Source organism: Theropithecus gelada, chromosome 1 (assembly GCF_003255815.1).
Source record: "Theropithecus gelada isolate Dixy chromosome 1, Tgel_1.0, whole genome shotgun sequence".
Taxonomy (NCBI): Eukaryota; Metazoa; Chordata; class Mammalia; order Primates; family Cercopithecidae; genus Theropithecus; species Theropithecus gelada.
In genome coordinates, this window is record NC_037668.1 from 11,254,618 (window position 1) to 11,280,974 (window position 26,357).

Here is a 26,357-nt window from a genome sequence, read left to right on the forward strand (position 1 = left end):
AATGTTTTAGAACTAAACAGAGGCGATGGTTACACAACATTGTGGATTTTCAGTACCAAATGTCACTGAATTGTTCCTTTTAAAATGGTTAACTTTATGTTATGTGAATTTCACCTCAATACAAATAAATAATAAATACATTGCAAGGAAAAATTTGGAAAGAGGCCTATCAAACAAAAAAGTTGTAATGAAAAAGAAAAGACATTAAACATGTTTTTAAACAGGTGGTTTTGGGCATGGAGCTGGTTGATGTTACAAATCCTATCCCATTGATTCACATCAAGCTGTCCAAACCTAGTAACTGGAAAGGTCCCACGATGCTGAGCTCTAAATATCAAACACAAAACTAGAATTCTAGAATTATCTGGTATTTTCCCTTTCCTGAAAATTCCATCTTTAACTGGGGTCTATGGGTTCAAGAGCCATATTTATGAACCAAAATTCAGGACACATACTCTGGTTCAGGGACAATGAATGGTAGGAAGACTATCCAGGATATGTAGCTGTTGAAACTGCAGCCCTCTCAATGGCTCTAATACTCAAGAGGTTAAAAAGAATCCAGCCCCAGGAGCTTTAGATACAAAAATAGTAACAACCCAACTGAACTTGACTGCATTTAGAAAACATAATTATTTCCAAATCTACTGAGCAGCTTAACAGTCTTCAGTGACGCCTACAGTCACTGGGATTCGAAGACTCCTGCTCCCGGCAGCGCCAGGTCCTTTTATGCCTATGGATTTATCTCGGCTTCTGCTTCGACTTCTATGACTACGCCCTTCAGAACGCCCGTTGTACGGGCTAGAAAGTGTGTCTGAGCTCCTCCCTCTGTCCTTATCCCTGGTCTTTTCTTCTCTTGCCTCCCTCCTGCTTGAGGACCTGCGCTGGTGCTTGGTTTCTCCTTCTTCAGCTCCCTCTCTAGGTTCTCTGCCCCACCAGAGCAGGCAGTCCTGGCCTTGGGGAGCTTCCGCCCCTCCCTGGGCATTAACTTTTGAGCACTCTCCGAGTTCTTGCTGCTGTGCTTCTTAGGGCCAGGGTCATCCTTTTCCTTTACTGTCTTGCTTCTGGGTGACGAAGAGGATGGTTGCTCTGCCTGTATCTCCCGGTCAGTTTTCTCTTTTTATTTTCTTTTTTTTCCTTTTTGTCTTTTTTTGCGCTTTTTTGTTGGTTTTTCATCTTCAGAGCTCTCAGACAAACTTGGTGAGGAGGTGCGAGCCCCACAGCCCTTCTCCTGGAGCTCTTTGGTCACATCGTCCATTTCTTCTAAGTTCTTAGAACCCTGTAGTTAGACACATGATCCACTCAGATAGTTCTTCCTTTGATCTTGATCCCATTAAAATTGTCAACGGCCAGAATTGTGCTCCTCTGGTCTTCATAGCAGAGGAAATAGAATCCCTTGGATTTCCCAGTCTTCTTGTCCCACATGAGATTAATGTTAACAATCTCTCCATATTGTGAGAACACACAGATGATGTCCCCTTCAGTCAGCTCATAAGGAAGCCCTCCCAGGAAGATCCAGGTGCTGTCCTTGTACTAGGAGTGCTAGGACATCTTATTGGCCACCCCAAGCTGGACCTCTCACTCATTCAGTTCGTTGATCAGCTTCACTTTAGTAAAAGGGTTCACCTCCGTAGGCTCGCGCTCAGCATTCAGGTATCAGTGCCCAGGCAAGGCAGCCTGGTGCATACTCTGGCTAATGTTTTAAATTTCTTGTAGAGGCGGGGTCTTGCTGTCTTGCCCAGGTTGGTCTCAAACTCCTAGCCTTAAGTGATCCTGTTGCCTTGGCCTCCCAGAGTGCTGGGATGACAGCTGTGAGCAATTGCACCTGGCATTCATAAGAAAATTCTAACATTGATTTTCAGGTGTTCATTCTGGGGGTATATGATATTGTCATTATCTCTTGTGGCCAACTAAACGCTTATCATACCAACAATTATCACTGCTCACACATCCATATTGACACCTGCCTGATTCCCCTCTTCAGCGAATTATCTGAGAACATTTATCCTTTGGCCAGCAGCTGAGAGATGTGGCTATCCACACCAAGTTGGCAGACTGTTACTAAACATGTGAGGATTAAATCACATTGGTTTTAAAACTTTTCTAATTGTATACCCTTTTTCAAATATAATATTTTTAGAGGTGCCTAATAAGTGGAATTTTCCAAAGAAAAGCTTGAGAGGTAGATGGATAATAGCAGAGTCAGTGGGGGAGCTCTGGTGGGTCCCGACTGCTCTTTTGACCTCACCCCAGACAAGCACAAGGGGGCTTCTCAGAGCACAGTCTGAAAACCACCTTCAGACATTTTCAAAGTACTAATATTTTGTTGAAATTGAAACTGTCTTCCTCACGATATTGGGGAATATACAGGAGAAGAAAGATAGTAAAATATGGGCTAGAGGTGCAAATATCACATATGCTGCCTTAGCATAACTCTTCTCATTTCTTCCTCTGAGATAAGACTCTGACTTTGTGGGGTGGTCAATGCCCTTCCCAGTCATTCTCCAATCATACCTCCTAGGGAACGCAGGTGACTACTTGCCTTTCTTCTGTAGAGTATTACCCTCTTCATTCACACTCTTCCATCATCCTAGAATGCCCTTTACCCTCTTTTCTGCACGGGGAACCCCCCTTGGTTATTAGGCCCTAACAATCTCTCCCTGATTCTAAGACTCTTAAACATGCTCCTTCCTCTTACTAAACACACCCACACATGCTCCATGCTCCACCACACACACCATCAATGTCTCTCTTTCTCTCGCTCAGAAGAACAGATGCCTCCTTCATCAATTCTTCATTATTGAACATATCACATTGGTAACTTGGTAAATTTTTTTTTATTTGCTCCATAGACTTATTTTCCCGCCTAGAATATGAGCTCTTCTAGGGCAGGGGCTATGTTTTCCCTCTTTATATACCCAGTAAATAGCACAGTGCCAGGTACATTGTGGTCCCCTAATAAATGTTAACTGAATCATGACAAATCCTTTCTCCCATACTTTAGCTCCAAATGTAAAGGGTAAAATAACTATAAACAAAACAAGCCAAATGTTTCAGTTGCAGGCAATTGTTAAGTTACATTCTAAGAGTTTGTTTAAAAATGGGTTCTTTGAAACTCAGAAATTGAATTCTTTAAATGGGAAGCAGACCATCAAAGTCTCTTTGAGCCTATAATATTCTTGAAGAATGGTTTTAACAGCATGATTTCATCTGTACCTAACCAGCATCCATAAAATTGTTTCTGTAGGAAGGCGGAATCCAAGGTCCATTTTGGACACCAGAAATCTATTCAGTGGTGGCTTTGATTTTGTATTAGAAAGGACTTAAGGGGAGCAATTATGCATGCAGAGGAAATTGTATTTGTATATACAGTAAATTCTTTTTAAATTGTATGATTACTTTGAGGTGGGGTAACAGGTTAAACATCCTTATGCATTCATTGCCTTTCCTAACACTGATATTGTATGGACTGCCAGAGGTGGCAGACCTGGTCACCGCTGGTGGAAAAGAAAAGAGCAGAAAGAAGGTGAGAGGAAGGGATTAGAGCAGAGGCTCTCAAAGTGTGTTCCCAGGACCAGCAGTATCATCACGGCTTGGGAACTTGTTAAAAATGCAGTCTTGGGTTCCAACCCAGACTTACTAAATCAAGAATTCTAAGAGTGGGGCTTATCAGAGAAGAAGAAATGAGAACATTTATGCAACCCTGCTTTAACAAGCCTCTCCAGTGATTCTGATGTATGCTAAAGTTTGAGCGAGGTTTTTGGGCACCAATAATCTATTCTTAAAATTCACTTCAACTGCAGAAAATGAGGTACAGATAAAAACATTATGAATGAAAAAGAGAAGGTCCCTTCTAAGCCAACAGTTCTCAATCTTGGCTGCACTGTAATCACTTGGGAGCTTTAAAAAATACTGATGCCTGGGCATCACCCCCAGAGATTCTGATTTAATCAGTCTGGGATTTGGCGTGAGCAATGGGAGTTTAAAAGCTCCCCAGGTGATTCTAACATGAGGCCATGAATGAGACACCACTGTTCTAAGCCAACTGCTACATAATTATCTTCCAAAGCTGCCAACCTGCTAGGAAACACTGAAACACACACACACACACACACACACACACACACACACACAAATAAAAGGACGAAAAATATGAGGAGTAAGTTCACTTGCTAGTAATTTACATTTCAAGATAATGAAATCTCTAAGGCAGTGATTTAATCACATATGGGCAGAGGCCGCTTTGGCTCCCAGCAGTTTGGATATTAATGTGGCAGCCATGAAGGACAGAAGATTATGAAGCTGTGGTCATAGCCTCTATGCTGGTGAGAGAAGACACCTGTGACAACAAGTAGGCACGCCATCTTTGACGCCTAGAGAGACTTACTCGGCAAAGTCCAAGTCCATAAATCTCTATGGCTTAGGGATTTAGAAAGCATATATAGCCTGGACATCACCAAGGAAGTAATACCACTGAGGAGTGTCCAATATCAGAACTGTAATGGATTGGAGACAAAATTATCTCTGCATAGATATATTTTTCTACCCATGTCCCTGCTTGGCAAACTCCCTACTTCCTTCTGATCTTTCCTACCAGAAAGTCTGGATTCAACAGTCAAGCACTGTAAGTGGGTCTCACGGTTAGCTCAGTTGGTTGGCCACGTCCTGGACTAACACCAGGTGGCCTTGGGTAAGTGAAGCTGAGATGCCCAGTAATTCTTATATATAATGTATGATGTAATTCCATGACTATCTCAAGTGTTCTGAACCTTTGAGAGACAGTGTGAATTTCTTACAAAGTACCCACAATACGAACAGGAAAAAACATTTCTAAAGTTATTTGCCTGGCATAAAATAGTTTACAAAAAAGGGGATTTCTTTGACTGTTATTTCACCTCTTCCAAGAGCAAGTAAGTCTCATGTTCCAGCCAATCATGGCTCCCTTTCTCATCCAACCTGTAGACTGATATAAGACTACAGGTAGACAGACCACATTTGCATCAGTTCAGACCCTTCTGTCAGCTCAGATTGTTAACTCAACCTTATAGTAAGTTAGAAGAATGACAAAACCAAGCAGTAAAATATGATTGTGATAACTAGCTTGGTTATAAACCATGGTTGAGAGGCAGAATCTAATGCCACACTGTTGGGATTCAAGACTTGCCCAGTTACTTACGTGGCACTGAACACATACAAAATAGGGATAATAATAGTACCTATCTTGTAGGGTGGTTAGGAGGACTGTGACAAGTTTATTAGTATAACCCTGGCACAGAGTAAGCTCTCAGTAATCTGACCATTTCTGGAGATCAAAATTTTGTTTTATTTTGACCCAACCATTCAATGTATGGAAATCTTTCCTATAGAAATACTCACACAAGAATGTAAGAAGATCTGGTGTTCCCCCTGATTATTTAATTATGAAAGAATTATACTGGTACATATACACCATGGAATTCTATGCAGCCATAAAAAGGAATGAGATCATATCCTTTGCAGGGACACAGATGGAGTTGGAAGACATGATCCTCAGCAAACTAACCCAGGAACAGAAAACCAAATACCACATGTTCTTACTTATAAGTGGGAGCTGACTGATGAGAACACAAGGACACACATAGTGGGGAACACCACACACTGAGGCCTGTCAGGTTGGGGAGAGAGAGCATCAGGAAGAATAGTTAATGGATGCTGGGCTTCATACTTAGGTGACAGGATGATCTGTGTAGCAAACCACCATGGCACACATTTACCTATGTAACAAATCTGCACATCCTGCACATGTAGCCTTGAGCTTTAAAGTTGAAGGAAAAAAAAAAAAAGAATTATAAGTAACTAATGTCCATCAGTAGGGGAAATAGTAAATAAGTTATAGTTTTCTTTTTATATAATGAAATACTATGGAATAAATAAGAAGGTAGGTCCTGTTCAGTACTGAGAATTGGCACAGGGTGGAGGTGAGGAGCCCAAATCTAGAGTCAGACATGTGAGTCCAGTGCCAGCCTTCTTGTGCACCAGCTGTGCTTCCTTGTGCAAAACAGGGAACTTCCTTAGCTGTAAAATGGGAGGAATGACAGTACTCCCCTGAAGGTTCTATATAGACATTTGTTAAATAGATAAATGCTGACAAGGAAGACAGCCTACATACCTAACTTACTAGTGGTTATACAAGGAAATGGGAGTAATTACTTCCTTTTTGACTTTTTTGTATTGTTTAACATTTTTAAAAATGCATGTCATTTTTCTGTCACCAAATTTTAAAAATAAGCCTGGGCCAGATGCAGTGGCTCACACCTGTAATCCCAATACTTTGGGAGGCCGAGGTGGTAGGATCACTTGAACCAGGAGTTTGAAACCAGCCTGGGCAACATAGGGAGACCCTGTCTCTACCAGAAAAATAAAATAAAATAAAATAAAATAAAATAAAAATAAAATAAAATAAAATAAAATAAAACAAAACAAAACAAAACAAAACAAAATAAATAAAGGCAAATTAGCCAGGCCTGGTGGCACAGGTCTGTAGTACCAGCTACTCAGGAGGCTGAGGTGGGAGGATTGCTTAAGCCTGGATATCAAGGCTGCAGTGAGTCATGATTGTGCTACCATACTCCAACCTGGGCAACAGAGGAAGATCCTGTCTCAAAAGAAAAATAGGCCTAGTTTATCGGCATATGGTCTGATCGAATTACTTGATATATAACTAAAAGAGTCTCATACTAACAGGAATGTTGGTTATTACCATTTTCATTTTAAGTAATGGGAAATTAAGACACAGACAATGTTAAATGATTTATTAAGTTCAGATATTAAGTTATTTGTAAAATGAAACTAAAATAGAAACAATGCAGTGTAATCTAAAGGACATGAGTTTTGAGGATCAGACAGTGCTAGGTTCAGATTCCTTCTATGCCTCCTAGTGCCTTTCGCATATTATGTAACCTCTCTGAAACTCAGTTTTATTATTTGGACAATGGGGTTAATGGTAATAATAGCTAACATCTATTGAGTGCTTACTACATGGGAAGCATTATAGCAAGAGCTATAAATGTATTATCTCATTTGATCCTCATAAAAACTCTGAGGTACTATCATCCTTGTTTCACAAGAATGAAGGAACTGAGGCACAGAAGGGTTAAATGAGTCATCCATAGCTAGTAAATAGTGGAGCCACGACTTGAACCCAGGTCGATCAATTTCAGCCATATGTACTTCAGAGGGAGATTATGTGAAGATAGCAAGGCACTCAAGAAATTATTTGCTTTTGTCCCTTTGATTCACTAGAATGTATGGCCTAAAATTTTAATTTTATGTTATAATAAACTTTTAAGGGGTGTGTGATTCTCTTACACTGCTCACGCTAAAGATAACTGACTGCTTGATATACTTGTTTCATTGAGAAGTGGTGGCCCGTACCAGGGCAGGTGACAAGGACAGTGGTTCTCATTCATCTGGGCAGCAGCTTCAGTGCTAATTCTAAACACAGGTGGTGAGAGAGACAGCCAACAGGAAGGGGGAAGGAATCACTGCTGACATGTGCAACTGGGAAGATTGATGGTTTCCCTCTCTCTTTTTCCCCAATGTGTCGGCCTGGGAGCAGAGACGTAGAAGCCGCTGTGCTGAGGACAGTAAAATACACAGCACAGTGTCTGCCTGGCTGCAACACTGATTAATGAGACCAAAATGACACAGAAAACAGGCGGTGCTTCGGAAGGAGAATTCACAGGCATTTCTTTATTTAATCATTTCAACAAAAGCAGTTCCCATAAACTGCCCAGTTTGAACTAGAATTCCCCGTGGTTAGAGCAATGCAGGGGTATATTTGGTGGGATGCGTGAATCAAAGAGTAAGAGTGTAAAGGGAATTTGTAATGAAGTAAATTCACTAATGACCGGCTGGGTACAAACTTAGGAATTCCTCTACTTTCTCTGACTGACCAAAACATTCACAAAGTTCCAAGTAAGATAGTTATTTGCCTACCTAACTTAATGTAGGGATGATATGAGAATGCGTTATCACAAGGAATTGCACCGTTAAAGCACTCTTGCTTTTCAGGACTAGTAGACAGCATCACCAATTCTTCACGTTTTACCATAGCTGCATAATGTATACATTTAAAATGATGTTATCTTTATTGAGGAAATTAATCTAAAAAATTAATTAACATCAAATATTATTTTTAGTACTTACTATCACCTGTCCTACTTCTCATGAGTAGCTCTTCAAACTTAATACTATATCCCAGACTAAATCTACTGACTCATGACCTTCAGGTCAACTCTCCCCTATTCTGCACTGTATTCTCAATTCTGGCTAATGATACAACCATCTACCTAATCTCCTAACCTTAAGATTCATCTCCAACTCCTTCCTTTCCCTTACCAGATTCTGATGGTTCGAATCCTGCCTCCTCCAATTATAGCTATGTGATCTTTGGCAAGTATTTTTGCCTCAGTTTCATCACCTGAAATAAAAATTTTAATAGTACTGATTTATAGGAGAATTGCAAGAATTAAATTAATACATAAAAAGTGTTTAGATTGGTGCCTGGCATATAGAAAATACTTAATAAATATTAGCTATCTTCATCATCTAATCAAGTACTAAATCATCAGAAATATTTCTCAATACAATTTCATTTCTCCATCTCCATCAATGTAATCTAAACCACAATCATCTCACCTGTGCTGTTTCAATAGCTTTTTTCAGAGTTTATTTTATACTACTACCTGAACTATCATTTAAAAGTAATGAATCTCCACTGATTCTTCCTTTTTCACAGAGTCAAATCCAAACCCTTAATTTAGTGTACAAAATCCTTCATAATCTGACTTCAAATACATGTAGATTACTGAGACATAGTCAGGGCAATTATTCCCATGAATCAACATTAATTAAGCAAGTGAGAAGTCTTATGAGAAATTCAGGGTTCAAGTTTTACATTTAACATTTTATAACATGCTATTTTTCATTGATTATCCTAACACTAGAGTAAGTATCATATTCACCGAAAAACCACTGAGTAATCTTCAGGATCTATAAATTAAAGCCTAAAACATAAACAAAATGACATGTCATTATTCTAGAGGAAATTAAATGTACTGTACTTCTGTTGCTTGGTGTAGTGGGTTGGATTATGTCCCTCCAAAATTCATGTCCACCTAGAACTTCAGAATGTAACCTTATTTGGAAATAGGATCTTCGCAGATGTAATCAGTTAAGATGAGGTCATACTGGATTATAGTGGGCTCTAAATTCAATGACTGGTGTCTTTAAAAGAAGAGAAGACACAGACACATAGAGGGAAGAGGGCCACGTGACGATGGAGGCAGAGACTGGAGTGATGCAGCTACAATTCAAGAAAATCCCAAGGATTGCCAAGAGCCACCAGCAGCTAGGAAGAGACAAGGAAGGGTTCTTCCTTAAAGTCTTAAGAAGCATGCCCTGCCAACACCTCAGTGTCAGACTGGTAGCCTCCAGAACTGTGAAAGAATACATTTCTGTTCTTTCAGGCCACCCAGTTTGTGGTATTTTGTTATGGCAGCCTTAGAAAACTATTAACAGCACACTTGACTAATGTCTTAAACTGGTAAGGTAAGTAAGGTCAGTTGTTCAGGATCTGTAATCTGGTTACTATTTCTGTAAGAAATTCACATCCAGGACACTGGCCTTCTCTTCCAAGACTGTGCAAGCCCTGGGGCAATGCAGAGTAGAATAAAGGTATTCTGCACTGTTTGTTATGGTGACTGACATAACCACAACTACAACTGTATGTAGGTAGAGGTGCTGAGAGGCAGGAAGCATTATTACATAGACCATGTCAAATAAACAAACAGCCATCAACTAAGGGGCTGTAATCATAGATGAATTTGCTGTTACTTTGTTCTGGGATCAAAGTTCTAGGATCACATTTGCATTGATTCCGTAAAATTACTGCACATAGCTGACTTTGCTCCATTTATTTCTTTCATTTAAACAGTAGCTCCTGAAATTTTCATTATGCTGTAATTGCTCACAAAAATGTAAATTTAAACTTCGCAAATACTTATGTCCTTTGGTAAAAAAAAAAAAAAAAAAAAAATTGATTGTATACCATTTTCCAGATGAAGCAGTACGGCATGCGCTACTTCAACTTCCATGATCGATTATTGCTCTCCAAAGGACTTTTTTTTCCCTTTGAAACCTTGAGATTGTTTTTTGGCATAATTACCCCAGCCCAAACAGTTTTGAGATATGTGTGTGTTTGTTTTTTTAAATAAGCAGTAAACTATTTCTTTTACTTTAAAAAAACAAGTAAATATGCCTTTAAATTTTCTTTGAAGTTCTTCATAAAAATTTCTTTTCTAAAAAATAAATGTTATTGTGTATATTTAAGGTATACAGCATGATATTATGGGATATATACAGATACCAAAAAGGTTACTATAGTAAATTAACATATCCATCATCCTACATAGTTATCGATTTCTTTTGTTTTTATGTCAAAAGCAGTTAAATTCTTATTTAGTATCAATCCCAAATACAGTACAATTTTATTACCTATAGTCCTCATGTTGTATTTAGATCTCTAGACTTGTTCATCCTACATATCTACTACTTTGTATCCTCTGACCTACATCTCTCCATTTCATCCTTTACAAAGAATTCTTGTATGTAATAAAATAACCTCAGAGGAAAAAAGAAAGAAAAATCCAAATTTGCAAACCAGTATCAGCCAATCATTAATTCACTATCCCTCTTTATGTTTAAAAGATCATCTCAGTAATCTCTGGAAGCTCTGAATGACAGTCTATAAGGTTAGGGAACAAATAGTCCTATATATATTAATTTTTCTTTTGGAGTTTTTTTAATGATCAATTCCAAATATACAGTACAGGGAAGGTGAAATGACTAAGAAAAAAATCATATTTAATTCCCTGTTAACACTAAACTATATTATTCAAAATGTCTTTCAAAATACTTAGCCAGATCACTAAATCTCAGTCACTACCTTAGTTTAACTACTCACTAAGAAAATAGTCAAGCAACAGAAATCCATTGTGAGACACCATCTAGAGCAAAAAGCTACACTGCTATATGTAATTTATTAACTTAGTAGTTTAGTCTCTCAATATTTAGCAAGTTTGTTTAAAAATTACCATTCCCACTGGTTTACAGTGACATTAATATAAATCCATAATTTCAAAGTCAACATTCCTTTCACTGTAAACTAAACACTTCTTTCTTTTCTTTTCTTTTCTTCTTTTTTTTTTTTTTGAGATGGAGTCTCACTCTGTCGCCCAGGCTGGAGTGCAGTGGCGATCTAGGCTCACTGCAACCTCCGCGCCCCCCGCCGCCCCCAGTTTCAAGGGATTCTCCTGCTTCAGCCTCCCAAGTAGCTGGGATTACAGGAGCCTGCCACCGCACCCGGCTAATTTTTGTATTTTTAGTAGAGACGGGGTTTCACCATCTTGGCCAGGCTGGTCTTGAACTCCTGACCTTGTGATCCATGCGCCTCGGCCTCCCAAGGTGCTAGGATTACAGCAGCAAGTCACTGCACCCGGCCAGTAGTCCAATATATTTCTGACACACCACACAGCTTACTGCATGTCATATCTTTGAGTCTCTTATACAAGTTTTAAAGAAACTGGCAATCTATATAGAGATGCAGAGAGGGTGTTATCAAGGAAGTGTCAGTATTGGGGGGCACTGAAGAGTTTTAAGTTTCTCAAACTTACTGGTAAACCTTAAAATTTGACACAATCAAGTACTTAGTTCTTCCTCTAAAATTTTACCATCACATCGAACCTTCCACTCATGTTTAGTGACACCATCATGGTTCTAATTTGTACTTGCTCTGTGTGTATCTGTGTGTCTGTATGTTTATAAAATAACTCTACACTCCTAGTCAGTTGTCTTATTGTGCCTAATAAAATTCAAGGACATTTCTTTAATTAAGAGAGCCTTTCGTTTCCTGATTGCTTGCATAAATTGATTGCAATTTTAAAATTGTTATTAAGTTAGCTTATAATGTATTGTTTAATACACTGAGGAAATATTTATTTCACTTGTAAAGTAATGCAGCACCATAGTTTTGTTTCTCTAATGTAAATTATTTCATTTGGAATATGAGCATTCTTGTAGTAATCAAGTTGTAAATGTAAAGGTCAAAATAATGTTCTTCTTTATATTTTCTTTTTCTTTTTTTTTTTTTTTTTTAGATGGAGTCTCGCTCCGTCGCCCAGGCTGGAGTGCTGTGGCGCAATCTCGGCTCACTGCAAGCTCCGCCTCCTGGGCGCACGCCATTCTGCTGCCTCAGCCTTCCAAGTAGCTGGGACTACAGGCGCCCGCCACCACGCTTGGCTAAATTTTTGTATTTTTAGTAGAGCCGGGGTTTCACCGTGTTAGCCAGGATGGTCTGGATCTCCTGACCTCATGATCCGCCCCGCTCAGCCTCCCAAAGTGCTGGGATTACAAGGGTGAGCCACTGCACCCGGCCTTATTTTGCTTTTCTAACAACTGGAACAAGTTTACTTTATTCACCAGCGAAATATTTACCATGTCCCTTTTGCAGTAAACAATACACTTTCAATTCTGATTTTTATATATTTTACAGCTTTATATGGGTATATTCTACTTTTGCAAATATGCTTTAAGTCAATAACTTATAATTTTTAATAGTCAACATAAAATCAACACTCACACTCAAACTGTAAAAATTTTAAATGCCTTTACTTATGAGTTTTTGAGACTTCTTCCCCAACTGGAAATTTTTACATGTTGTACATAATTCTTCTCTATAGTACATTTGAACAGATAAAATAATTAGCATAAATAAAATATAGCTCTTTATACTATATACATATGTATTAAAATACTAAATTGCACCCCATAAATATGTACAATTACAATGTTTCTTTTTAAAAAATAAAATAGTGCTCTTATTTTTGACAATTTCAAACACGTGGTTTGAAAATGTATCTTGAAATTGCATTAATTTTCATCTACTTAGATGACAAATTACTGTACCATGAAAAGTTATTAATGATAAAACACTTGGTACCACAGGTGATACCATTGCTTGCCTCAACTGGTAAACTCCTGGACATTTTTGGGAAAAATAACATAGACTTTTGTTTTGCTGTTACTATCAAATAATTATAGTTACTGAGAAAGTAACTGTAAATGCTCATGTCTGGACCATCAAACAGTAAAGGACAGTGAGAAATGTATGTACCAAGTGGAACAGAGCTGTTTTGTGTGGACAGGTGGAACCCCAGCTGGGTAAGAACAATGCTATTGAAATGTCATCAGTTGAGTTATACTGAAGTGATTTTCTTTATTTTCTATCTTGAGGAATATGTGATTTTTAAAAAAATACTGCAGCAGAAAAAAGAGCCCAATTACCGATCCAATGTTTTATATAACAAAGTATTTTTCAAGTTTTCTCATATTTCTAACAATTTTAACTTTTTTGCTGACCTCCCACCCCACCAGCACTACTGGGTTAATAAGAATCAAGTCTATCTTTTTCAGCCTTTTTCTTCTACCATTCCACTCCATGAACTGTACACTTCTTTTACTTCCATACTCTTGCTAACTTCCAAGACTTTGCACTTGCAATTCTCTCTGCCTGGCATCCCTTTCTTGACCTAACAAATTTCAACATATCTTTTAAGACCCGGTGCAGCTGTTACCACATTTGTGGAGCACTCTACAAATCCCCAGGACAAGATGAGTCACTTGCTCCTGTAAGCAACTACAATGCTTTGTCCTCCCTCTATTATAGCACATAGTTGTACTGTAACTCACTTTTCCTACATGCTCACTACCCTCACCAGCCAGTGAAATCCTCGAGGGAAAGAACCATGCTGTTATCCCTAACACCAACAGGGCAGGGATTCAATATATGCATATGAATGAAGTAGAAATGAATACTACATGAGGCTTATGAAATGCAGGAGCTAAAGTCTCATCTTAAATCCCATGACACTCAGAGTCCCCACAATGGATGAAGATGGAGGCGGGCCATTTGCCAAGATGAGTAGGGAAAATTATCCCTTCCCAGACTGCCTATCCAAATGCTGGCCATCTTTCAGGTAACAATACCTACAACTATCAGAACAGTAATCCCAGCACTTTGGGAGGCCGAGGCGGGCATATCACGAGGTCAGGAGTTCGAGATCAGCCTGGCCAATATGGTGAAACCCTATCTCTACTAAAAATACAAAAATTAGCCGGACATGGTGGCACGTGCCTGTAGTCCAAGCTACTCGGGAGGCTGAGGCAGAAGAATCGCTTGAACCCAGGAGGTGGAGGTTGCAGTGAGCTGAGATTGCTCCACTGCACTCCAACCAGGGCAGCAGAGTAAGACACTGTCTCAAAACAAAACAAAACGAAACAAAAAAAATGCCTAATACATTAAAATTAATTTAATGAAACACTCTTAGAATAATAAGTGCTTAAAAGCTACCTCATAAACTCTTTATAAAGTTCCTCAACTCTCCTTAGAGTGCAAGCAATCTCACTTTAAAGTTCAGAGTAGATGTTATGTGATAATTTCCTGATATTTATTTTATTTCATTTTATTTTATTATTTTTCTTTTGAGACAGAGTTTAGCTCTTGTTGCCCAGGCTGGAGTGCAATGGCATGATCTCAGCTCACTGCAACCTCTGCCCCTTGGGTTCAAGTGATTCTCCTGCCTCAGCCTCCCAAGTTGCTAGCATTACAGGCTGCCACCACGCCCAGCTAATTTTTGTTATTTTTAGCAGAGACAAGGTTTCGCCATGTTGGCCAGGCTGGTCTCGAACTCCTGACCTCAGGTGATCCACCTGCCTTGGCCTTTGAAAGTGCTGGGATTACAGACGTGAGCCACCGTGCCTGGCCTTTATTATTATTTTTTAAGACAGAGTCTTGCTCTGTCACCCAGGGTGGAGTGCAATGGCGTGATCTCAGCTCACTGCAACCTTCACCTCCTGGATTCAAGTGATTCTCCTGTCTCAGCCTTCCGAGTAGTTGGGATTAGAGGCTCATGCCACCATGTCCGGCTAATTTTTGTATTTTTAGTAGAAACGGGGTTTCACCATGTCCGCCACGCTGGTCTTGAGGTCCTGACTTCAGGTGATCTGCCCACCTCAGCCTCCCAAAGTGCTGGGATTACAGGCGTGAGCCACCATGCCCGGCCCTGATATTTATGTTAATAATGTTCTGTGAAAGAGGCATTCACAAGTATATAGGGAAATTCAATATAAATTCAGTTTGGTTTTTGACTAGTTTTGCCCTTAGCTAGAGCATACATTGAACCTGTAATACAATGTCATTTTCTCTTTTCTGGAAGACAGTACTGCACATACCCCACGAGACACCCAAGAGCACTCCCAATTCAGCAAGGGCTGAAACATAGCACAACACTGCAGGATCAGGATGTTTTGAATTGAGGTAATAGATGGGATTTATGGGAAAACTGAGTGGAAATGTGTTTAGGTTTTTTAATCTCAATCTTTAAAAAGAATGAATTAAGAATCTCAAAATCAATATCAGATGTATGATGACTTCAATACAACAAAACACATCTTAAAACAAAATATTTTGAAATCGAGTTCCTTTTCTGCTCACCTGCTGCTGCTATGGTTCAAGGGGGTCACAGTTTCCTTCCACTGCAGAGATTCCTAAGAACCAAAAGCAATATGGAGGAAAACGCTTTGATCTTACTAATGTCTTAAGCAGTAAGGAAGAAACAACAAACTCCTAATGTCATCTAGTTAGTAGAGGATAAATGTGTGGTTTAGTATCAGAATTATTTCAACTTTCATTAGGAAATAAATTTGGAATAAGCACGAACTTACACTGGAGAAGGGACATGCTCTTCAATAAATAATGCTGGGAAAATTGGAGAGCCACATATTGAAGAATGAAACTGAACCCTTATCTCTTACCATATAGAGAAATCAACTCAAAATAGATTAAAAACTTAAACATAAGACCTGAAACTATAAAAATACTAGCATAATACTCAGGAAAACCTCTCCTGGACATTGGTCTAGGCAAAGAATTTATGACTAAGTCCTCAAATGCACAGGCAACAAACCCAAAAATAGACAAATAGGACCTAATTAAACTTAAAAGCTTAATTTTGGTTTAAGAAATAATCAACAGAGTGAATAGACACCTGTTGAATGGGAGAAGATAGCTGCAAACTATTAATCTGACAGGGGACTAATACCCAGAATATACAAAGAACTCAGCTCAACAGCAAAACAAACAAACGAAAATCAATCCCATTAAAAAGTGGGGAAAGGAAATCAATAGACATTCATCAAAAGAAGACATGAAAATGGCAAACAGGTATTTCAAAAAATCTCCAACATTACTAATCATCAAAGAAATGCAAATTAAAACCACAATGAGATATCATCTTATCCAAATCAGAAAAGGTAGAAAATAATGGATGTTGGTGAGGATGTGGAAAAAAGAGAACTCTTATACACTGCTGGTAGGAATGGAAACTAGTACAGCTGCTATGGAAAACAGTACAGAGATTTCTTAAGAAACTAAAAATAGAATTAGCATTTGATCCAGCAATCCCACTAGTGGATATCTACCCAAAGAAAAAGAAATCAATATATCAAAGGGATGCCTGCACTCGCATGTTTATTGCAGCACTATTCACAATAGCAAAGCTATGGAATCAATCTAAGTGTTCATCAACAGATTCATGGATAAAGAAAATGTGTACATATATACAATGGAATGCTACACAAACATTAAAAAATAAAATAAAACCCTTTCATTTACAGCAATGTGGATAGAACTGGGGGGTTTTTGTTTGTTTTGAGACAGGGTCTCACTGTCACCCAGACTGGAGTGCAGTGGCCTGATCTCGGCTTAATGTAGCTTTGATCTCCCAAGCTCAAGTGATTCACCCACCTCAGCCTCCTGAACAGCCACACCCGGTTAATCTCTGTATTTGTTGTAGAGATGGGATTTTACCATGTTGCCCAGGTTGGTCTCCAACTCCTGGGCTCAAGTGATCCTCTCATCTTGGCGTTCTGAAGTGCTGAGACTATAGGTGTGAGCCACGTTCGGGGCAAGTGGAATAAGCCAGGCACCAAAAGACAAACATCTCATCTTCTCACTCATATGTAGGAGCTAAAATATTTGATCATATGGAAGCAGAGAGTGGAAAGATAGATAACAGAGACTGGGAGGGATGAGTGTGGGTGAGAGGGGAGGATGAAGAGAAGTGGGTTAAAGGGTGCAAACATACAGTTCGATAAAAGGAATACTTTCAATGTTTGGCAGCAGAGTAGGGTGAATATAGTTAACAAAAATGCATTGTACTTGGATGATGGACACCCTAAGTACCCTTACTTGATCACTACATATTATATACATGTAACAAAATTTCACATTATATATTATATACGTAACAAAACTTCACATGTATGCCATAAATTTGTACAAATAAAAATAAAAATAAAATAAAAATAATATGAGTCATGCTATTCTTTTTTTGAAGGATACTCAAAATGTTTCCCAGTTAACAAATCACATTTTACTAACATTTTTCTCTGCATAATACAGGTGCTTAATATATACTTATTAAATAAATGATTAAATGATAAAATTTCATAATTACTTTCTTCTTTATTCTCACAGAAAAATAAAAGACTATAAGCCTATTTCTGTTTTCAAGCAGTGTCTGTCCCTGTCCTCTTTTTCATCAAAATCTTTTACTGAAGTAAACCCATATGTGCTCAAATCTGCAATCTTGGTGTTCACTTATGACCTCTAACAGGATTCCTGAACACAAGCTCCCAAGCCTAACAAACATACTAGTCATTTCTTCAGTTTTAAATAGGGAGATCTGAATGATCTCAAAGTTACTGGAATATTCTGATGAGGACGCAAGAGCAGGAAAGAGCAGGCTCCTTAGGGGCCACTGAAACCACAAATATTCCAGAGCTACTAGCCGCAGAACAATGTGTGCTAGATCTAACAACTCCCCCTTTTTATCCAGCACTGCCAAAATAAAATATTACTGCTACCCTTTATCCTAAGAAAGCTAACACACACGATTTTGGGCTTATCAAAAAGATATCATCTATTGTATCAAGTCCTGTTTACAAACTTTAGACCACTGTGGACTTAGTTTAATGATTACATTTAACTTCACTCAAGCCCTTGTTGGAAGCAGTGGCCGGGGTTGGGGAGGGGGAGCAATAGTTTGATTCAATTAAAATAAAAATACCAAATCCTCATTCATTCATCCATCCATTTACATTTATTGAGCACTAGCCATGACCAAACACTGTGTTGAGGAGTGGGAACACAACAGTCATGAAATAGTAATTCCCTTGAGAAGTCTATTGTACAGTCATGATCGTGCCAAGCACACCTAATTCATTGTTCTATTTTACTTAGAACTAATTTTAAATCTCCAGTCTGCTTAAGCTCCCAAGAGTTTCTCTCTATTTAACAGGTAACCTCAGGTCTTGCTTTAATGAATTCAGTACGTTGTACCAACTTTTCTACTTCGTACTTCCAAATATTTCCACATAGATAACCATCCTCTCGACTTCACAGAAATGGGTCCCTCTAAGATTAACCCTTTCCCACAGTGCTACTAATTCTATCCTTTCTGTGTTCTTCAGAATATTTCTCCATCAGGTTTTATGTTTTTTCCATCTTTAATCTTTATCTCTTTATCAGATCCTTCAAGTCTTTCCTACTCTATGGAAATATAAAAAGGTTTACCTCCATCTTGGGTCATTTCTCCCTTTCCTACTCTTCCCAAATATTCCTGTAAGAACTTCATACCTGCCACCACCACTTTAACTCCCCATAAGCTACCCTCTACCTTAATCTCTCCACAAATCTGCTTTCTTACCCACAGAATTACTAAAGCTCTTCTAAAATTAAAAAAATGATTCCTAATCCTTTAATTCAATAGGCTGTTTTTGTCTTGCTGTTCTTCAATGATCTCTTTCAATCTATCAACTGACACTGCTTATTATCATCTACAAAACACTCCCCTCTCATTTTCATGAAGCTACACTGTGTTGTTTGTATTTTACACTCTGATTTCTCTAATTTTGTCTTTGTTGATTCCTCATTTTTTATTCTTACTTAGTAAATGGGGATCTAAAGCAGCAGTTTTCTACTTTTTTTTTCTGCTACGACAGGTAATATTCACAGAAAAGAGAACAAGAGAGCTTACTTTCTTTATCTGATCTTGTTTAACACTTGTGTCAAAGAATTGCTCATCGAATTGATCAGCTTCAAGGACCATGACTAGTCCATGTTTGTTTGCTTGTCTGTTGGTTGGTTGGTTTTTTTCTTTGTATGTGTGTGTGTGGTTGTTTGTTTCTTTTTCACCAGAGCAGTCTTGCCCTTTCTGTTATCCCTATAAGCCTATGCTAGAGCCAGGTCTGGCGCCCTTGACTTGTTCTTCCCGCATGCAGGAGCTCAGGTTGGTCTCTGGTACCCATTACCTCAGATAGGTGGTAATTCACATCCCAACATTTGGGTTTGGGTCAAGAGCTTTGGGCCTAATCAAGTTTATAAGAGCTAGACATGGGAATATCAGGCCCATATCTAGTAGTTAATAATATACTATTTTAATTATCATATGCCACTGCCCCAACAGCTGCTTTAAAAGCTCTGGAAAAGGAATCCTGTGGTTTAAAGGAGAATTTGTACTTTAACTTTTTCGTACTGAAACTTCAGGCCATAATGTCGTCTTTTTACTCCTCTTCACCATACTAGATTTTTTAAAACTGTCAAATAATTCTGGTAGTTTATATAGTATATATAGTTCAAATAATATAGAACTATATAAAATAAAAGGTAAAAAATGTGTTCTTCCTTCATATTATCCCTAAATAAAGCCATCAACATTAAGACTCAAGTGTATATATCTACACCTTTATTTAAAAATATGAAACAATTTACATATGTAGGGCACATTTTTAAACAAAATTGGGATCATATATTACTCTGTACTTTATTTCTACTTTTTTAATTAAAAGAAAAAATATACATTTATTTTAATTAAAAAGGAAAAAAAATTTTCTTTTAATTAAAAAATGTATTATTTTTAATTAGAATCTCACTATATTGCTCAGGTTGGTCTCAAGCTCCTGAGTTCAAGTGATCCTCCCACCTCATCTACCCCAAGGGCTGGGATTACAGGCATGAGCCACTGAGCCAGGCTTTATTTCCGCTTTCCATATTTCCATATATTTCCATATTTCCATATATTACTCTGCTTTTATTTCCATCTTACAATATACCATAGACATCCTTCCAGGTCAATATATATAGATGTAACAAATTCTTTTTAAACTATCTAATACCCATAATATTAGGATCCTTTCCCCCTCATACCTATAATCTTATAATAACCTTTGACTGGTCTCCTTGCCTCCATTTTCTTCCTTTTGAGAATCATATAACATAAGAATATTAAAAATCAAAAGGCAAACAGCAACACATTTCTGATGAAAAAACTGATGTCTCAAGAAATTAAACAAATTGCCCAAGAACACTAAATTAGTGGGAGAGTCATTCATTCAACAAATATGTGTTCGGCATCTAACACGTGGCCCTGGTATTATGGAGCATAAATTCCAGAAAGAGACATGTGAAAAATAAGAAAGCAAATAACAATGATGAGTACAGAATGTGATTAGTGCCATGCGGGGGGAAAAACAAAACAAAACAAAACAAAAAAAGTACAGCCAGGGAGGTAGGAGTAAAATAGGAGCATGTGGTGTCCTGGAAACCAAGGCATTAAAAAAGCACATTAGGCTGGGCGCGATTGGCTCACACCTGTAATCCCAGCACTTTGGGAGGCCAAGGTGAGCGGATCACTTGAGGCCAGGAGTTCGAGACCAGCCTGGCCAACATGGCAAAACCCTGTCTCTACTAAAAATACAAAAATTAGCTGGTGTGGTAGTGTGCGCTTGTAATCCCAGCTACTCAGGAGGCTGAGGCAGAGAATCGCTTGAACCTGGGAGGTGGAGGTTGCAGTGAGCTGAGATAGAGCCACTGTACTCCAGTCTGGGCAACAAAGCGGGACTCCATCTCAAAAACAAACAAAAAAAAGTGTATTAGGAGGGAGGGTGGAGTCAACTGTTGCAAATGCTAATGAATGATCAAAGAATATAAGTACTAAATATTGACCACTGGATTTGGCAATGTGAAGGTTACTAAAGATTTTAATAAGAAAGATAGGTAAGAAACAGGTAGAAGGAAGAGAATGGAATAAAAACCAACTTGGAATAGGCTGTTTTAGAAGGTCAGAGTAGAGAAAGTATTAACAGTTTTTTTAAATTAATAAATTTATTTTTTAGAGACGTTTTAGGTTTATGGCAAAATTGAGCAGAAAATAGAGTTCCCATATATCCTCTGTCCCCGCATATATATCACCTTCCCCACTATTGGCATCCTACACCACAGTGGAACATTTGTTATCAATGAACCTACACTGACAGATCATAATCACCCAAACTCCATAGTTTACACTAGGGTTTTCCCTTTGGAGTTGGAGTTGTATATTCTATGGATTTGGACAAATGTATAATAACATGTATCCCCCATTACAGTATCGTGTAGGAGAGTTTCACTGTCCTAAGAATCCTCTGTGCTGTGGCTATTCATCTCTCCCTTTCCCAAAGCCTGGGTAACCACTAGGCTTTTTACTGTCCCCATAGTTTTGCCTTTTCTAGAGTGTCACATAGTTGAAATCATAAAATATGTAGTGTTTTCTGATTGGCTTCTTTTATTTAGTAATATGCATTTAAATTTCCTCCATATCTTTTCATAGCTTGAGAGTTCATTTCTCTTAAGTGCTGAAGAGTGTTCCATTGTCTGGATGTACCACAGTTTATTTATCCATTCACCTACTAAAGGACAGCTTGGATACTTCCAACTTTTAGCAATGATAAATAAAGCTGCCACAAATATCCACATCCAGGGTTTTTGGAACATAGTTTTCAATTGATTTGGGTGAATACCAAGGAGCATGAGTGCCAGACTGCATGGTAAGAGTATATTTAGTTTTGTAAGAAACTGCTAGACTGTCTTCCAAAGTGTCTGTACTATTTTGCATTCCCACCATCAATGAATGAGAGTTCTTGCCACTTCACATTCTTGCCGGCATTTGGTAGCATTAGTGCTTTGAATTTTGGCCATCCTATTAGGTGTGTAGTCATATCTCATTGTTGTTTTGATTTGCAATTCCCTAATGATAAGTTATGTTGAACATCTTTTGATACACTTACTTGTCATCTGTATATCTTTGTTGAAGTGTCTGTTCAGGTCTTTTGCCCGTTTTTTGATTGGGTTGTTCATTTTCTCATTATTGAGTTTTAAGAGTTCTTTGTATATTTTTGGGTAACAGTCCTTTATCAGATTTGTCTTTTGCAAATATTTTCTCCTAGTCTGTGGCTTGACTTCTCATTTTCTTGACATTGTGTTTTGCAGAGCAGAAGTTTATAATTGTAATGAAGTGCAGCTTAGCAATTATTTCATTTATGGATGTCACTGCTATACCAAAAGTCATGTAAACTTTATCCTATGCTGTCTCCTGCATGGTTTATAGTTTTGCATTTTACTGTTTAGTATTAGGATCCATTTTGATTTAAGCGAAGGGTGTAACGTCTATGTCTAGATTTGTGTCTTTCAAGCAGATGTCTAATCATTCCAGCATCATTTGATGAAGACTCTTTCTTCCATTGTATTGCCTTTGCTTTGACTGTACATACATATATAGTCAACTGATACAGTCTCCTTCTATTTCCTACATAATGGCTCTCTCTCTCTCTAGATGAATGCACTCTTATAGCTGGAGAAATAGAAAGAGAGAGAGAGAGACATTAGTTAGGATTTCCAACACAATGTTGAAAAGGGGTGGTGACATCCTTGTCTTGTTTCTAACCTGAGCAGAAAGCTTCAAGTTTCTCTGCATTAAGTATGATGTTAGTTGCAGGTCTTTCACAGGCATTCTTTATCAAGTTGAGGAAGTTCCCTTCTATTACTGGTTTACTGAGAGTTTTTATCGTGAATGAGTGTTGCGTTTTGTTAAATGCTTTTTTTCATCTATTGGTATGATCTTGTGATTTTTCTTTTATAGCTTGTTGATGTGATGGATTGCACTCATTGGTTTTCAAATATTAAACCAGCCTCACATACCTGAAATAAATTCCTCTTGATTATGGTGTATAATTCTTTTTATACATTGTTGGATTCACTTTGCTAGTATTTTGTGGATGATTTTTGCATCCATATTCATAAGACATACTGATCTATAGTTTTCTTTTCTTGTAATGTCTTTGTATTTTGTCTTTTGTTGGTATAGGGTAATGCCTGGGTTCACAGAATGAGTTTGGAAGTATTCCCTCTGCTTCTATCTTCTGAAAGGGATTACAGAGAATTGGTACAATTTCTTCTTAAAACATCTATTAGATTTCATCAGTGAACCCATCTGGGCCTGGTACTTTACATTTTGTAAGGTTTTAAATTATTGATTCAATTGATTTAACAGATTTAGACCCATTCAGACTGTCTATTTCTTCTTCTGTGAGTTTTAGCAAATTGTGCTTTTCAAGGAATTGGCCCATTTTATTTAGGTTATTAAATTTGTGGGCATAGGGTTGTTCATAACATCCCTTTATTATTCTTTTAATGTCTGTGGGATCCATAGTAATATTCCTTCTTTCATTTATGATATAAGTAATTTGTGTCATCTCTCTTTATTTCTTAGCCTGGCTAAGGGTTGGTGATTTTATTATTATTTTTGGGGGAGGCATGTTATTGATTTTATTGAACTTTCCAAAGAACTACTTTTTGGTTTTGTAGGTTTTTCCTATTGATTTCCCATTTTCAATTTCATTGATTTCTGCTCCAATTTATTTTTCATTTTCATTTGCTTATTTTCAACTTAATGTGCTTTTATTTTGCTAGTGAAAGTTTTAATAACTGATTTTAGATCTTTTTCTTTTCAAATATATTCATTTAATGCTCTAATTTTCCCTCTAAGCACTGATTTCACTGTATCCCACAAATTTCAATAAGTTGTACCTTCAATTTCATGGAATTCAAAATATTTTAGAATTTCTCTTGAAATTTTATATTTGACCACCATGTTATTATATGTTTGTTGTTTAATCGTCAAGTATTTGAGGATTTTCCAGCTATCTTTCTGTTACTGACTACTAGTTTAATTCCATATGGTCTAAGGTCAGACATTGTAAGATTTCTATTCGCTGACACTTGTTAAGGTATGTTTTACGGTTCAGAATGTGGTCTATCTTGGTGAATATTCCATGTAAGCTTAAGAAGATGTGCAATCTACTGTTGTTAGATACAAATCATCTATATATGTCAATTGTATTCCGTTGATTTATGGAGTGTTGAATTCTACTATGGCCTTACTAATTTTCTGCCTGCTAGATCTGTCCATTTCTCCAACTGTAAGAGTGCATCATCTATTTCTCTTTGGAGTTCTATCAGTTTTTGCTCGTGTATTTTTACACTTTGTTGTTAGGCACATACATACACATTAAGGATTATCATGTATTTTTAGAGAACTGACCTCTTTATCATTATGTAATGTTTCTCTTTATCCTTGATAACTTTCCTTGACCTTCAGTCTGTTCTGTCTGAAATTAACACAGTTGATCCCCTTTTAGCTAGTTTCTTTCATTTAGTTTTATCACGGTATATCTCCATCTTTTTACTTTAAATCTGTATGTGTCTTTATATTTAAAGTGGATTTCTTATAGACAACATAAGTTGATTCTTGTTGGTTTTTTTAATCCACTTCAACAATCTCTGTCTTTTAATTGGTATATTTAGACCAATGACATTTAAAATTATTATTGATATAGGTGGATTAATATCTACCATATTTGCTACTGTTTTCTACTTGTGGCCTTGTGTTCTTATTTTTGTCTTCCATAGTTTTCTGCCTATGTAGTTTTTAACTGGACATTTTATATGATTCAATTCTCTTTCCTTTTTTAGCATATCTATTATACTTTTTTTACTTTTCTATGTGATTGCCCTAGACTTTGCACTATAAATTTACAACTAATCCAAGTGACTTTGAAATAACACCTACTGCTTCACAGGGGGTACGAATACCTAGTAATAACAAAATATTCCTAATTCCTTCCTCCCATCCCTTGTATCATTGGTGTCATTCATTTCCCTTATATATAAGCATAAATAAGTATATACATATGCATATGTAATCAAATAGATTGTTGCTATTATTTTGAACAAATTACTATCTATTAGCTAAATTAGGAATAAGAAAGATTAAAGTTTCCATTTTACTTTCACTTATTCTTTCTCTGATGCTTTTTCTTTCTTTATATAGCTCCAAGTTTCTGACCTATATCAATTTCCTTTTCTCTGAAGAACTTCTTTTAATATTTCTTGCAAGGCAGGTGTCCTGTAACAAAATCTCTCAATCTTTATTTGTCTAAGAAAGTATTTATTTCTTCTTCACTTTTAAATAATAATTTCACAGGGTACAGAATTCCAGATTGATTTTTTTTCCTCTTAACACTAAATATTTCACTCCATTCTCTTTTTGCTTGCATGGATTCTGAAGAGAAGTCAATTGTAATTCTTATCTTTGTTCCTCTATAGGTGTTTATTCCCTCTGGTTTTTTTCAGGATTTTTTTTTAAATATTTGATTTTCTGCATTTTGAATATGATACGCCTAGGTATAGTTTTGGGGGGTTTGTTTATTTGTTTGCTTTTCCACTTATCTTTCTTGGTGGTCTCTGAGTTTCCTGGATCTGTGTTTGCTGTCTAACATTAATATGGAGAAAATTCTCAGTCATTTTTGCTTCAAATATTGATTCTGTTCCTTTCTCTTTTTCTTGTCCATCAAGTATTTTCATTACGTGTATTTATAACTTTCATAGTTGTCCTATAGTTCTTGGATATTCTTTTCTTGTTTATCTTTTTTTTTTCTCATTGATTTTCAGTTTTGGAAGTTTCTATTGTCTCAAGCACAGAGGTCCTTTCAATGACTATGTCCACCCTACTAATGAACCTATCAAAGGCATTCTTCACTTCTAATATAGTGTTTTTGATCTCTAGCATTTTAAAACTTCTTTCTTAGAATTCCCATCTCCCTGCTTAAATTACCTATCTGTTCTTTCATGTTGTCTACTTTTTCCATTAAAGTCCTTAACATATTAATCATAGTCAAAAAAAATTCCTGGTCTAATAATTCTCATATACCTGACATATCTGACTCTAGTTCTGAGGTTGTTTATTCTCTTCAAATTGTGTTTTTGACCCATTAGTATGTCTTGTAACCTTTTGTTCAAAGGTGGACATAATCTACTAGGTAAAAGG

The 26,357-nt window shown here is 37.3% G+C and overlaps 1 protein-coding gene and 1 pseudogene across 3 annotated transcripts in view; both read right to left on the reverse strand.

Annotated features, from left to right (window-relative positions):
- Positions 1-26,357, reverse strand: part of WARS2 (tryptophanyl tRNA synthetase 2, mitochondrial) — a 114,848-nt gene that overhangs the window by 55,261 nt on the left and 33,230 nt on the right. The gene's annotated exons all lie outside the window — the stretch shown is intronic.
- On the reverse strand, positions 664-19,265 carry LOC112631252 (annotated as a pseudogene).